Source organism: Erythrolamprus reginae, chromosome 1 (assembly GCF_031021105.1).
Source record: "Erythrolamprus reginae isolate rEryReg1 chromosome 1, rEryReg1.hap1, whole genome shotgun sequence".
In the NCBI taxonomy this organism is placed as follows: domain Eukaryota; kingdom Metazoa; phylum Chordata; class Lepidosauria; order Squamata; family Dipsadidae; genus Erythrolamprus; species Erythrolamprus reginae.
In genome coordinates this window covers 77,020,890-77,035,348 of record NC_091950.1, presented here as the reverse complement: position 1 = coordinate 77,035,348, position 14,459 = coordinate 77,020,890, and positions in this window count along the sequence as shown.

Below are 14,459 nucleotides of genomic sequence, written 5' to 3'. Positions count from 1 at the left end.
GAAGAGAAAGAAACAAGAAAGATGGGCATAGAGAGAAAAAGAGAGAAAAGAAAATAGAAGAGAAAGAAAAAAAATGGAAAAAGAGAGGAAAATAGTTACATAGTACATCATTTCTATTTTGTTTGCATTCCTGATGAATCAAAAAGCAAACTCTATATATCTCCTTATTGCTTTATCTAATCCTAAATGAACACACTTGAATAAAATTTTATCAACTAGAAACAACTTTGCAAATATAGTGCAAAATATCAAGGAGAACTGATAACTCATTATTATAAAAGTAAGTCTCCAAAAATAAAAAGGGAACAGACTAAAAATCCAACCATGTAAAAGTTCCTTAATAGACCAGACCATTACCAACATAAGGAATATATATTGAAAAAAACTCTCTCTTTTAATGAACTTGGAATACCTTAATTTAGGGTAAAGACATGGACAACTGGATGCAACTGAGCATTTAATGGCAGGATGCCCTTCTTGATGCCTATGTGGAGTTTGCAACAGACTTTTTTTTTCTTTGTGCACTAAGAGAGTAACATCTGCTGTTACCTAGGATTAAACTCTAAGCCTTCCAAGAATTCAACATGCATATCATATTCAGCAGTGGATGAATATAATGATTTCATAATTTTACTGCAGTAAAGCTACTTAGTTGGTGGTAGAAATACATTATATATCATTTTGTCTCATTAGTCAAGAGAAGGACGGTGCCTATAATATATTCAATGTTATATGAACCACCAGCAAAACAATTGACCTATGGCTGAATTTCCATCTAACAATTCCATTTTCTACTCACCTATCAATTTTCAGGTGTCTTATTTCTACCACCTATGCCAATTACTACACTCTATCTCTTCTCCCTCATTCCTAAGACCCACCTCAATTTTTACAGTATCTTCATGCAACACATTGATTCTTCAGAAGAACCTGTTCCTTCTTCCAGAGGTCTTACTATTCAGCAGCAGCAGCAGCAACAGCAGGGAATCCCACCCATTGTTGTGAGAGATTTTGAATAACTGTCCACCAATTTTGAGTTCCCACACTAGTCTTCAGAAAATGGCAGATTTATTTATTCTTTCTATATAATCTTGGATCAATCCTGTTGTATTTCACCTGCAACAATAATTATGAAAATGCACACATTTTCTTTTCCTTTGCTTTTGGTCCTTGAATGCCATCCTTGATTGATTGATTGATTGATTGATTGATTGATTGATTGATTGTTTGATTGATTGATTTTGTCCATTGCGCAATGAGAGTTATATTGGGTATACATATAGTAAATATATAATGAAGGTTATAGAGGATATACTCATAGTAAAGTATATCTAAGAAAGAATAGAAGAGAAGAAATAGGAATAAAATATATCAGTGAAAGAATAGAATAAATATAGGAAAGAAGAATGGTATAGGAGATATAGGATAGCAATAGGACAGGGGATGGAAGGCACATTGGTGCACTTATGTACGCCCCTTACTGACCTCTTAGGAATCTGGAGAGGTCACCCATGCATAGTCTAAGGGTAAAGTGTTGGGGGTTTGGGGATGACACTACAGAGTCCGGTAATGAGTTCCATGCTTCGACAACTCGGTTACTGAAGTCGTATTTTTTACAGTCAAGTTTGGAGTGGTTAATATTAAGTTTCAATCTGTTGTGAACTCTTGTGTTGTTGTGGTTGAAGCTGAAGTAGTCGCCAACAGGCAGGATGTTGCAGCATATGATCTTGTGGGCAATACTTAGATCATGTTTAAGGCGTCTTAGTTCTAAGCTTTCTAGATCCAGGGTTGAAAGTCTACTCTTGAAGGGTATTCTGTTTCGAGTGGAGGAATGAAGGGCTCGTCTTGTGAAGTATCTTTGAACATTTTCAAGGGTTTTAATGTCTGAGATGGGTTCCAAACAGATGAGCTATATTCGAGGATGGGTCTGGCGAAAGTTTTGTAAGCTCTGGTGATTAATGAGAGATTGCCAGAGCAGAAATTTCCTTGCCACTTATGTTCCTCAGTTCTACTTCCTTCTCCCATCTCAGATAGAAAAAGAGAGAATTCAAGGTGGAATATGTTATGAATTCAAACTGAGAAAGCAACAAACAGCAGTTTCTGATTTAATGGAAGGGATACCAAGCAATACACAGACAAACATTTGAAAACATTTGATGCTACATGGCATCGGACCAGATAACTTATGGGATGGCCTCCTGCTGCATGAGTCCCAGTGATCAGTGAGGTCCCAAAGAGTCGGCCTTCTCCAGGTTCCGTCAACTAGATAATGTCACTTGGTGGGGCCTAGGGGAAGAGCCTTCTCTGTGGGGGTTCTGGCCCTCTGGAATCAGCTCTCCCCAGAGATCCACAGTCCCCACCCTCCTCGCCTTCTGCAAGAATCTCAAGACTCATTTATGCCACCAGGCTTGGGGCCATTAGACCCTAGCCCCCTGGCCAAACAAATGTAGTGTATGTTTGTCGTATGAATGGTAATGGCTGATTTTAATATTGTTGGGGTTTTAGATTAACTATTTTAATATTCATTGGATTATGATGTTGCATTGTTTTTATATGTTCTAAGCTGCCCCGAGTCCTTGGAGAGGGGCGGCATATAAATCCAATTAATAAAATAAATAAATAAAAATAAATAAAATGACCAAAAATGTCCATGCACTATGACTTCTTCACCAGTTCTCTACTTACAAGGCCCATACAATCCTAAGCCTTTTACTTGCTCTAGTCTTCCAAACCACTTACAGACCAGTAGTGAGTTCTAAAAACTGTTGCTACCAGTTTGTGCGCATGCTTGCGAGCAATATCACACTCTTCTCATTCTGCAAAGCAACTCTTGTTACTTTCTTCTAGTTTTTAAATACTGAAGAAAAAGGATTAATAAAAAGGACAGCACCAAGCCATGGTTGCAGCTTGTGATTCATGTCATTTATTGATCTGTGCCATTGCATATCCAATTGTTTCAATAAAGTACATTTTCTACTATAAATTTAGAAATTCTTCTGGCTGACCTGTTACATTATTGCCTTTCAAAAATATTTATTGGATTTTTTTCAATAACCATCTTCTTTGTTTTGAACTCTGAAATTATCAATATACTTTTTGATGTATAATTGATTTTTTCTTTGAGAGATGCTGTCAAGGAATCTTTGATACATTGCAGAGCTGTCTCCAAATTGTTGAAATTTATAAGATCAAAATTTCTTGCTTATTATTAGTGGACTCCGTGTAAAATCAAATAAATATTCAGAAAAGATGCATTATTAAAGAATTCAAATGCTGTAAGCATTTTTAATTCTCAATACTCCTATAGTATTTTTTTAGACATTAAAATTGAAAAGATAAAAACATATATAAACTAAGGAAAAGAAAAGAAAAAAGTAGAAAGTACAAAAAATAAAAAAAATCTGGAAAAAAATAAGAATATAATAAAAGAAGAAGAAAGGGATCATATAATGAAATGACAAAATGACTTTCTCCCTAATCACAAGTATAAATAATTTTAATAACTTAGTACCTTCTCTTAAAATATAAGAAATGATCTCTTTTTCCGTATTTGATATATTATTATCTATAAACAAAACGTTTGTCATTCAGCCTTAATGAGCAAAAATCAATTATAGTAGTATCAATAGCATTTAAATTTATATACCGCTTTTCAGTGCTTTACAGTCCTCTCTAAGTGGTTTATGGAGAGGAAACATATTGCCTCCAACAATCTGGATCCTTAATTTACTGACATTGGAAGGATGGAAGGCTGAGTCAACCTTGAGCCTACTGAGATCAAATTTGCCAAACTGCTGGCAGCCGATGATCAGCAGAAGTAGCTTGCAGTACTGCACTCTAACCACTGCACCACCGAGGCTCTTTTAATTAAGGGTTACTATTACCACTGGTAATGGTTATCTATTTTAATGATCACATAAATCAATCTTATATTACTTTGTTTTGCTTCCAATAATTTATTTAATTTACTCCCTTCAAATAATGTCCTAGAATTTGATATCTTTTTTGTCTTTTGTTCCATCTCACAAAATTCTTCAAAACTTACTTTTGTTTGTTTGTTTGTTTGTTTGTTTGTTTGATTATTTATTTATTTATTATTTATTTATTATTTATTATTTATTATTTATTATTTATTATTTATTATTTATTATTTATTATTTATTATTTATTATTTGTTATTTGTTATTTGTTATTTGTTATTTGTTATTTGTTATTTGTTATTTGTTATTTGTTATTTGTTATTTGTTATTTGTTATTTGTTATTTGTTATTTGTTATTTGTTATTTGTTATTTGTTATTTGTTATTTGTTATTTGTTATTTGTTATTTGTTATTTGTTATTTGTTATTTATTATTCATTCATTCATTCATTCATTCATTCATTCATTCATTCATTTATTCATTTATTTATTTATTTATTTATTTATTTATATGCCGCCCCCCCTATTAACACAACCACTTTTATTTGTAAATTCAATGCAGCATTTTACATATACCTCTTGTTATCTGTCATTTTTAACATGCTGGTATGTTACCAAATAAAGACTTGATTGATAGTCGGACATTTCTAAATCCATTTTCAGGTCAGTCTCAATCTCATTTGATAAAACTTCCATAACATTTTTAATAACAGTCTAGTATAATGACAGCCACTCTTAAAATTAACTTCTGGGCTCACTGTTTACAAATTTCTCAATATGTCCAATATTATTTCATTCCATTCAGTATTAATAAGCTAAATTTAAGTGTTCTTCTTTAATAATTGAAATAAGTCCCATTATATCATTTTTTTACAAATATAATAACAGCATTTTTCTACAGGACAGATGCTTATAATTTCAAATCTTGTTTAAAATCTATCCAGTCCCTTAATCAATTTGTAACTTTCCTAAATCAATGTTCTAATGACCTTTTTGCAGTTCATTAAAAAATGTAAATCCTTCAACTTTTATTTAAAATTCCTTTAATAAAGGATTGAAGTAAATTCACCTTCAAAACTTGTGCAATTTATTAATCCAAAGGTTTCTAATAGTTGGAACAGTTAACAGTTAAGGCAATTGGTAAGCAATTTCCAAAAGTGATAAGAAACGATAGTATGTGAACCTAGTTGTGAGTATTCCAATTAACATCTAAGTTTAAGTCCAAGGCAAAGACTTCCTGGAAGTTCCAATTTATTCCTTGAGCCATCTCGATAAATCTGTGGAAATCCGAATCTGATTTCCCAAGGGGTTCTACCTCCAGTTTTAAGTTCATTCTTCTGTCTCACACCCATAGTTCCCTCTAAGCTGAGCAGTGAGCAATCGCTCACTTAAAAATCATCATCAATTCAGAGTTTTCCAAACCTGCCCAGAAGCCGAGAGGGAAAGAGTGAGAGGGACTGAGAGAGAGAGGAAGAGAGGAAGAGAGAGAAACAGATAGAAAAAAGAGAGGAAGGAAAAGAGAAAGAAAAAGAATGGGAGTAAGGAAGAGAGAAAGAAAATCAAAATCTAGTTTGAAACTAGCTCAACTATTTAAGTGGCATTTTGATATTGATAGAGTTGCCCTGTTATGAGCTCACTGTTATAGACACACAGTACAGTATTTTATTTTGAAATTCTCTGAGGCAAACCAGGGTGGGTTTTTTATTTGTTTGTTTGTTTGTTTGTTTGTTTGTTTGTTTGTTTATTATTTCTGTGCCGCCCAGTCCCGAAGGGACTGCTGCTCAGACACTATACTTTTCCGCCCATCCCCCCAAAAAATTAGAGGGAACACTGCTCACACCCACATGTTCATCATATGGACCACTAATCTTCAACCACTGGGTCCGTACACTCGCATCTTCTTCTGGCCAGGTGCTGGACAAAAGATGACATTGAAACTCTAAAAGGAATTTGTTTTTCCTCAACCAGCATAATATATAGTGTATTACACACCATTACCTTATGTATTTGTATATGAAAATCCCACAAGATTTTGACCAACTGGTTTTCAGCAACTTTTTCAGGCTTGTGTTCCCACCAGTTTGTAGCAGTATGGATGTTATGGTTTTTACATAAATTCCATGGATCATTTGTGCAACAGATTTGTGCCGTAATTTTTAATCAGTCTGCATGATTTTCTGGCAGCAGCTGAGCACATGGTCTATAGTTTCATCAGCTTCCTTGCACAATCTGCATTTAGTATCATTTGAGGATTTATCAATTTTGGCCTTTATAGCATTTGTGCAAATTGCCTATTCTTGTGCAGCCAGGATTAGTGATTCTGGCTCTTTCTTTTAAAGTACCAGTTGTTAACCACAAACAAGTTTTTTCACTTTGCCTTTTATTTTTTCCAGAAATTGTTCATGTAATGTGTTATTGTTATTGCTATTGTTAAGAACATAAGAAAAAAAGAAGAGCCATGCTGAATCAGGCCAAATCCCATCAAGTCCAGCATTCTGTGTCACACAGTGGCCCACCAATTGTCCATGGGGATCTTCAGCAGAAAGAGAAGGCAAGACCCTCCCTTTCCCTTGACCCCCAACAAGTGGTACTCAAGGGAATCCTGCCTGCCTCAACCAACATAGAGGCAGCACTTGGACATCCGTTTCAATAATCATCTATATGCTTGGCATCCATGAATCTGTCTAATCCTGCCTTGAAGCTATCAAGGCTGACAGCTGTCACAACCTCTTTTGGAAGTGTATTCCATAAAACAACAACCCTCTGGGTGAAGAAATATTTCCCTTGATTTGTCCTCACTTTCTTACCTATGAGCTTTAGGCAGTGCCCCCTTGTCCTAGTATTGTGTGATACAGAAAATATTTTTTCTCTATCCACCTTTTTTATCCCATGCATGATTTTATACAGAATCAAGTCACCCCCCTAAATGCTGTCTTTCAAGGTTGAAGAGACCATTAACCATTAATCATTAATGAATAAATTAAAAAGTAAAGGTCCCAAAACTGAATCTTGGGGTACACCACTTCTTACTTCTTTCCATCCAGAGAAGTGTCCATTTATTGCCACCCTTTGCTTCCTACAATTTAGCCAGTTACCAATCCAGGACAAGACCTGTCCTCTAATTCTGTGGCTGAAGAGCTATTTTAGGAGCCTTTGGTGAGGGACTTTGTCAAAAGCCTTTTGAAAGTCAAGATATACAATATCAACTGGGTCCCCTTTATCTCTGTGTTTAGTTATTGTTGTTGTTGTTGTTGTTGTTGTTGTTGTTATTGTTGTTGTTATTGTTATTTCTTGTGTAGCTGTCATAAATCATGGGGAACTGAATCTAGACAACAATCATCTAAAGAAGTTAAAAAATATAGTCCCATAATCACTGAACAATTCCAAAGGTTGTGACCCTGTTTTATCAGGGTCTTTTATTTTCACTGAATCTGCCAACTCTCTCTTGGAGGCCCACTTATAGCTATTTTTCCCTGAGATGGCGTTTAATTCTGGTATCGGAGAGCTATTTGTTCTGATATCACTACTGTTAATAGAGGTTTGGCACCTCGTGAATCCACCCTCTTTTGCACGAGCTTTTAACAGTGGTGTTTTGTAACCTTGTTTATGTATATTGTACTACCTTATTGATTAACTGCTACTGAGTGCTATTTTTCCTGTTCATACGGTTGCACAGGAGATTGTTACTTCTTGCCGTGTACTTTAGCTGTATGTAAATTTCTGTGAAAATGAAAAACAAAACAAAAACAGATAATAAATATCAGAAATAAATACTTTTATGGAGCAAAACTGGCCAGCACTCTAAAGCTGAAATCTCATAGAAGGAGAGCTTATTCATGCCTTTCTGCCTTAATTTGAATCATCAGTTATATCTGCCCTGCCACTTACAATAGTCTTGATTTAAAAGTAAAAGAGAAAACAAAACAAATGCAAATCTAGATCTGCTTAATTCTTAAACCACGCTGTGCCAAATGCATTCTGAAAGCACCTTCTAATTAGGAAACTCACAGAGCCCTAAAACTCAGCTAAGATGCAGAGATTTTTCAGAATAAGGACTACTGGACTGGAGGATTCTTTGTTTGGAAAGTGACACAGCTGACTCACCCAGCAGATCTATCCTACCCAAACAATACAGAGCAGGCAACAAGTTCTGAGAGGAGGGGGCATCATTTTCAGGTAGGTTTATACTGGGTCATTCCAGCCTTCCCAATTGATTTTGCACACAAAATCCTGCATTGTGCAGCTGCCAGGGATTGTCACTCAATAACCCATTCAGAAAGAATGAGGTCCAAATCAGAAATGAATACAGCCAGCAAGGGCACTTTATAAATAGCAAAGGACATGGATTAGAATGGTTGTTCATCAGTAGTTGAACAGTTTGAACAGTTTCTGAGATAGTATGAAGAGATACCTACTTTTCATTTAACAAGAAAGAAAAAAAACTTTTGGCATCAAGTTCCGTAAGCAATTTTCTCTCTCCCTCTCTCTTCGAATGTGTTCAGTTTTATTTAGAAGTATTTGGCTATCAGGTAGGCAATACTTTTCAAAAGCCACCCCACACCCAATGACATGTGACTGCTGAATAGTTCTGAGTTCATTTTTTTTTAAAATAAAAAGTGTTTGTTTGCTGTGGGAGGCATTGCTAAAAAGAAACTTTGAGACAGGAGGCAAAAGATGAAACAGCTTTGCAAATGAGATGCTGAGAACATTGCCAGCACACTGACCATGCTTGTGTGATGTTTTACTCAGGGAACTCTTCACAGGATTCTGATGTCTCACAATATGACATCTTGGTAATACACTGAATATGCATTATTTAAGGGGCCTATGCCACCTCTGATATGCCTTTGCTCACATTGGGCTCGGCAGGTATCCACCAAAGCTTTACGAAGCTTGAGGGTTGCCGTATGCATTGCAAGTTCAAATCTGTTTAAAGAATAAAATTGTAACATAGCAACTCCAGAGTTCTTTGGCATCATACAAGGTAATAAAACTTTAAATCTACTTTCACTGACTTCTGGTTTGGAAGTAGATTAAAGGCCAGTCAGTCTGCCACTGTTTTTAACAACCTGGCATGCCAGCAAGAAGTACAATCAATACTGTAGTTATTGAGTAATTATGAGATATGCCCAGAAATACAAACATTTGGGTATTTCAATAAGATCTAATAAGTAATAATGGTGCTTGATGAAAAAAAAAGATAATCAGAAAACAAAACAATCATAATGCAGCTGACTGGCAACAAAATGATTATGGCCAGGAATCAAAAACCACTCTAATCAAATGCAAATTATCAAAATAGTTGCTTGAAAGGGGAATCAAACAGCACAACTCTAAAGAGTGATATCCCATTTTCTGCTTCCTTTTTAGCTCTCTGCTTCAATAGTCAATGAATGGCCATTTATATGCTAATCTTCACAGAGACATTTTTTCTCACTCAAAGTCTTAATTTCTGTTTAGTGATAAGTAATAGGGAAGCCTAATTTGCACTAGAAAAGTTAAACTTTTGTAATGTACACATTGCTCAATAGAGCTATTATTTGGCAGGTGCCAGGATAACAGATGCCACTTATGCACAAAGTGTTAGATTCTCTGCACACAAAAGAGAGCCTGCCTTGCATCTGCTGTAAAAAAAATGGCTACAAATTCCCCAGTAAACTCTCCCACCTGAGACATAAAACCTCCCACTAATATGGTCAAGTTCTATAACAGAACTACTTACAGTGTCCTAGAGAATCTGATGGTCTGGCTAAGGTAGCCACTGCTTCATTGCAGCTTAGCCTACTGTAACTAATTGATACCTTATATTGTTCCAGCAGCAATGTCAAAGCAATGTGATAATATGGTATCATCATTCAAAGTGCTCATTTGGGAGAGGAGGCAGGAAGCTTTCAGAAGCTGGATAGGTGATAAATTGTCTTTACTGTCCAATAGGAATCCTCTCCAGTACTGAATTCCATCGATGAGGTTCTCCTAAGTGTCCTTCTATTGTCATAACTGCACATAGCAAGAATATACCGGGCAAAAGTACCTCAACTTTGTTTTTTTTGACATTCTGTTGAGCTGTGAAAACATTTCTGTGCCTGGTTATTTCCATGCTAGTGATTCACATCATTTCATAGCTTCACACTGTCACTATTGAAGTATTATAAAGCACATCCTTATTGTTATTTATTATTATGGCACAAGGATGGCTGAACAACTGTAGAAGACATTCCAAATTACTAGTGCAGAAATTTCTGTTCTGTGACAAGTGTTTAACTAGTCTTAGTCTCAGTCTTTTTCTCAGTCAATCCCCAAGGTCCCTTCCAACTCTGCTATTCTATATATTCTTGTATAGTAATAAGTTTTGCCAGATCCCTCAAATTATGGCCAGTGGAAGTGTCAACCATCAGGAGAAGGGAACACTGAGAAATTTATTAATTCCTGATGCATCCAAGTAGCTAAGAACACCAAGCCAACTTTTATTGATCCTGAAAGCTAAAACAGGATTTGACCTGTATTTGGAAGGGCCAAAAGCATGTTATTGTGTGTAGGGGGAAAAAAACCACTAAAGGCATTTCTATGAACTCACCAGGAGCCAAGCTCTCAATTTAGAGACTTACGTTTTCAATTCCAGAAAAAAATAGTGAAAAAAATTCTACACCTATAGCAAAAAAAAAAGTTTACATAATCTCATCATTCTACAGAATATCATTTCTCAGTCTGTTTCCCAATGACTTCAAGGGAAAAAGCAATGCGTGGTTGTGGAGACTGGGAATTCCATGGATGTGCTAATTACCATGCACCCCATCTTAAAATTGGGAAAGTTATCTTTTCCAAATAGGATAGATTAGATCAGTCATGGTGAACCTATTTTTGCTCAGGTGCCAAAAATGTGTCCACACGTATGATAGCACACATGCATGTGCCCGCATCCATAATGCCCCCAATGCATATGCGCACAACCTCCCACTTGCACTGCCCCCCACACACATGTGCACAAGGCTCACTGAAGCCTCTGGAGCCTATGAATGGTGAGAAACAGATTCCAGCTGATTTTTGGCCTTCCAGAGGGTGGAAGGAGGTCATTTCTGTATTCCCCAGGCTTTAGGAAAGCCCCCAGAGCCTCTGGTTGGCAAAAAATACACTCAATGGTCCAACTGAAAGTTCATTTCTGAACTTCTGGTGGGCTGTTGGGCCATTTTTCAGGCCTCTCCAGGCTTCAGGAGGCTTTCCTGATGCCTGTGGACAGTGAAAAATTGCCCAACCAGAAATTTATTTCCAAACTTCCAGTTGGGTCATTGGATCCATTTTTCACTATCCAGAGGCTCTGAAGGCTTTCCTGAAGCCCAGGAAAGGTAAAAATGACCTCCCCATTGCCCTCCAGAAGGTTGAAAATCAGCTGGCCCTGGAAGAGACAGAGAGCAACACCTCGTGGGCCATCAGATATGGCTCCATATGCCACGTGTGACATATATTCCACAGGTTTGCCATCACAGGATTAGACAATTACTTTTACTAACAAATAAACTAAGAAATTCATGCATGAATATAAGCAGTAGAGCAACTGTTTGTAAACAAGAATATTCCAGGGCACACAGGAAACACAACTATTGTAAATGATTCAGACATTCTATTTTAAATTTCTAGTCTAAAGGTTCATCTTTTTGTCCTGCCGGTGAATTTTGTAATGACATGCTTTTATCAGGAAGAAAAAATAACATAGTGACATTTGCAAATAAATAAATGATTCTGTGATGCAAAAATCAACTATTCATCTCTGCCATGACATTCAAGAGGCAGAGATAGCATTCATAAACTTTCAAGCTTTGCTGTTACTTATCTCTACTTTTAAAACAGTATTTTTCCCCAGTCAATCTGTGTTTTGTCCAGTCAGATTTCTTGATGGTCAGCATGCATTGAAAAGAAAAGATACAGTGGCAGTTCATATAGATTAATTTTTTTTTGACATTTCTTTCAAGCCCTACATCCAGACTGAATTGTACGTGTTCTGGGAGAAACTCATATTAAGAGAGACGCAAGAGGTCTATCTAGAGAAGGACAGCAGAAAGGAAAACAAGAAAATTTTGTTCCCAGGCCTGAGATCTGGTTGTTACGCATTGAAAACAATGTGTGAATATGAGATAAGATGGTCTCCCCAAACTTGCTCACAAAGCTAGGACAACAAGCCTAAACATATCACCATGTACTATGATGTGTCTCTTGAGATTCCCTACTATTTTTTCCTACTATTATAATAATCCTAGCTTCAAATGGCTCTGATATAGCCATTGCCTTTTATGTGAACCTAGGAGACAAATGTTTGTCAAGTCAGCAGGCAGTCAACAATTCAGAATTACTTGATTTACGTAGTTTAGTTTAATTAAGATTCGAGTATAAAAATTGAATTCCTTTGTGGCTTAGATGAAAGTATGGATCAATCCTGTTTTGACCAAGGAGCAACATCATTTTATAATTACAAGATTGATATTTTTTTCTATACCTCCCCTGCTCCTTCCCCCAGAAAAAAAAACCTCAGCATAATTGATAAAAGATGAATCAAACTAGAGAGGATTGATGTTACCGCTAAAGGCAGCATTAGAGATTGGGTACTCATTTGGCTTTTCAGGAGGCCTGATGAGTCATCCCACATAAATGAAGTTTGTGATATGTAATGAAAAGCTTTCTATCCTCACTGCAATCAAATTAGCAGATACTTTGAAGAAGGAATGCTTAATGTTACTTCACATTTGTCTCAGATCAAGGATATTTTAGGAGAGGCTTTGGCTCCTATTTAGGTACTGAAGGTATTAGATCAAGGTCACCTCTGGAAAATAATGAGTGAGAAGTCAGTTATAAACATGCAAACCTAAAAATATCATCAGTCTGCTTCACTGCCTAAACGTAATAGAGCATTTCCCCCAAATTGGTCATTCTCTTTTTCTGAGAATAATGTTCATCTGCCCTGTTTTAAATAATAGGATAAAATATACTTGTGGGAGGGTGTGATGGGGAAGAGGAAGGTTAAGAAAAGTAATCTTCTTTCATTAAGGCAGAAAAAATCAGGCTGCCTTACAGCTTTTGCCACTGAAGGTTGCAAAAGCATGGGATTATGTAGATAAATGGGTTCTGCCTTCATGGTTATCAGAGCCAATCTGCAAAAAAAGACTACATCTGAATTAGCAAGGGTAATTATGGGTGCTTTGAGAGTAGAGTTCACATCTGTAGGAGGAGCAGATGCAGTAAACTGCAGCCTAACCTTCCCTGGCCTCTGCAGATATATTACAGGTAAGGGGCTTCCTTCCTCAAAGCCTTCAGATATAGGGTAGCACATAAACCCCAGTCCATCTTCACCCTACATTTAGAAAAGGGCTTCATTCAGTTTCACTGGAATTGCATGTATAATTTGTTAAGGAGAAAACAGTAGGGCTTGCAAATTTTACATTTGAATACTGGAAATATGTTTTGGAGCAGAGGAAGGACCTAGGCAGGCCCTGCCTTCAAGTCACCTTTTCCTAGAGTTACAGAGCTTTCCCCTGCTGCTGCAACATGACCTTAAAACAGTGTTTCTCAAACCAGGCAACTTGAAGATATTTGGACCTCAATTTCCAGAATTCCCCAGCCAGCTTTGGAAATTGAAATCTACACATCTTAAAGTTGCCAAGTTTAAAAAAACACTGATGTATAGTATTGCATGTAGGTGATATGTCCATGGACTGACACACTTTGAAGCGCCTTTATCTTTGAACCTACATACAGGTTCAGTACTTCCATAGGAACAAAGCAGTTATGGACTACAACAGACAATATCACAATTAGCCATAATTAGCAAATAGTGTTCTAACCATTTTGCTTGAACTACGACAATTCTATTTCGGCCCCTTGGATCTAAAGCATTAACCCTTTCCTGAAATATTCCTTTCCCACATTGTCAGCTGCCCAATTATATTGTGCCTCAGCCCTATTCTTCCTTTCAAGAAAGAAAACAAAAGCAGGACAGCATGAAGATGACACAAATGGATATTACCAGCCTTCCAATAGTACTGAAGGTGGGGTATAATCTGCATTGTTTACCTGTTGTCCATTCCCTGGGAAAGGAGAGTCAACAATAGGGGCACTTCACAATACCCTGACCCATGGCAACTTTGCTTCAGTCCCATATTTGTCCTACATATATTAATGCTTTCACTCCCAGTATCTATAACAAAATAATAATCTATGCTGATTCCCATATGATCCAAGGATTTCAAAGTTTTTCTCCGCTGCAAGTATTCAGAAAGTGAAAAATCCCTCCATCTCTTGATGATTAGGAAAGCATTGTATAAACCACCTGCAGTGAGCACTCCATATGTTTCAAGATTTCCTAATACATTAATGCTGTTCTGTTCGGGTCGTATGCGACCCGAAGCTAAGTTTGAGTCCCTGTAAAAAAATTTCCCTGCATATCTGAAACTTGAAATTTCATGACTTTTCATCATTTCAGGGGTTCTCTCTATGAGAATTTTTTTGGGGGGTGGGGGGCTTAGTTTTTGCTGGGCAAAAAAACTCCCTAATGTTA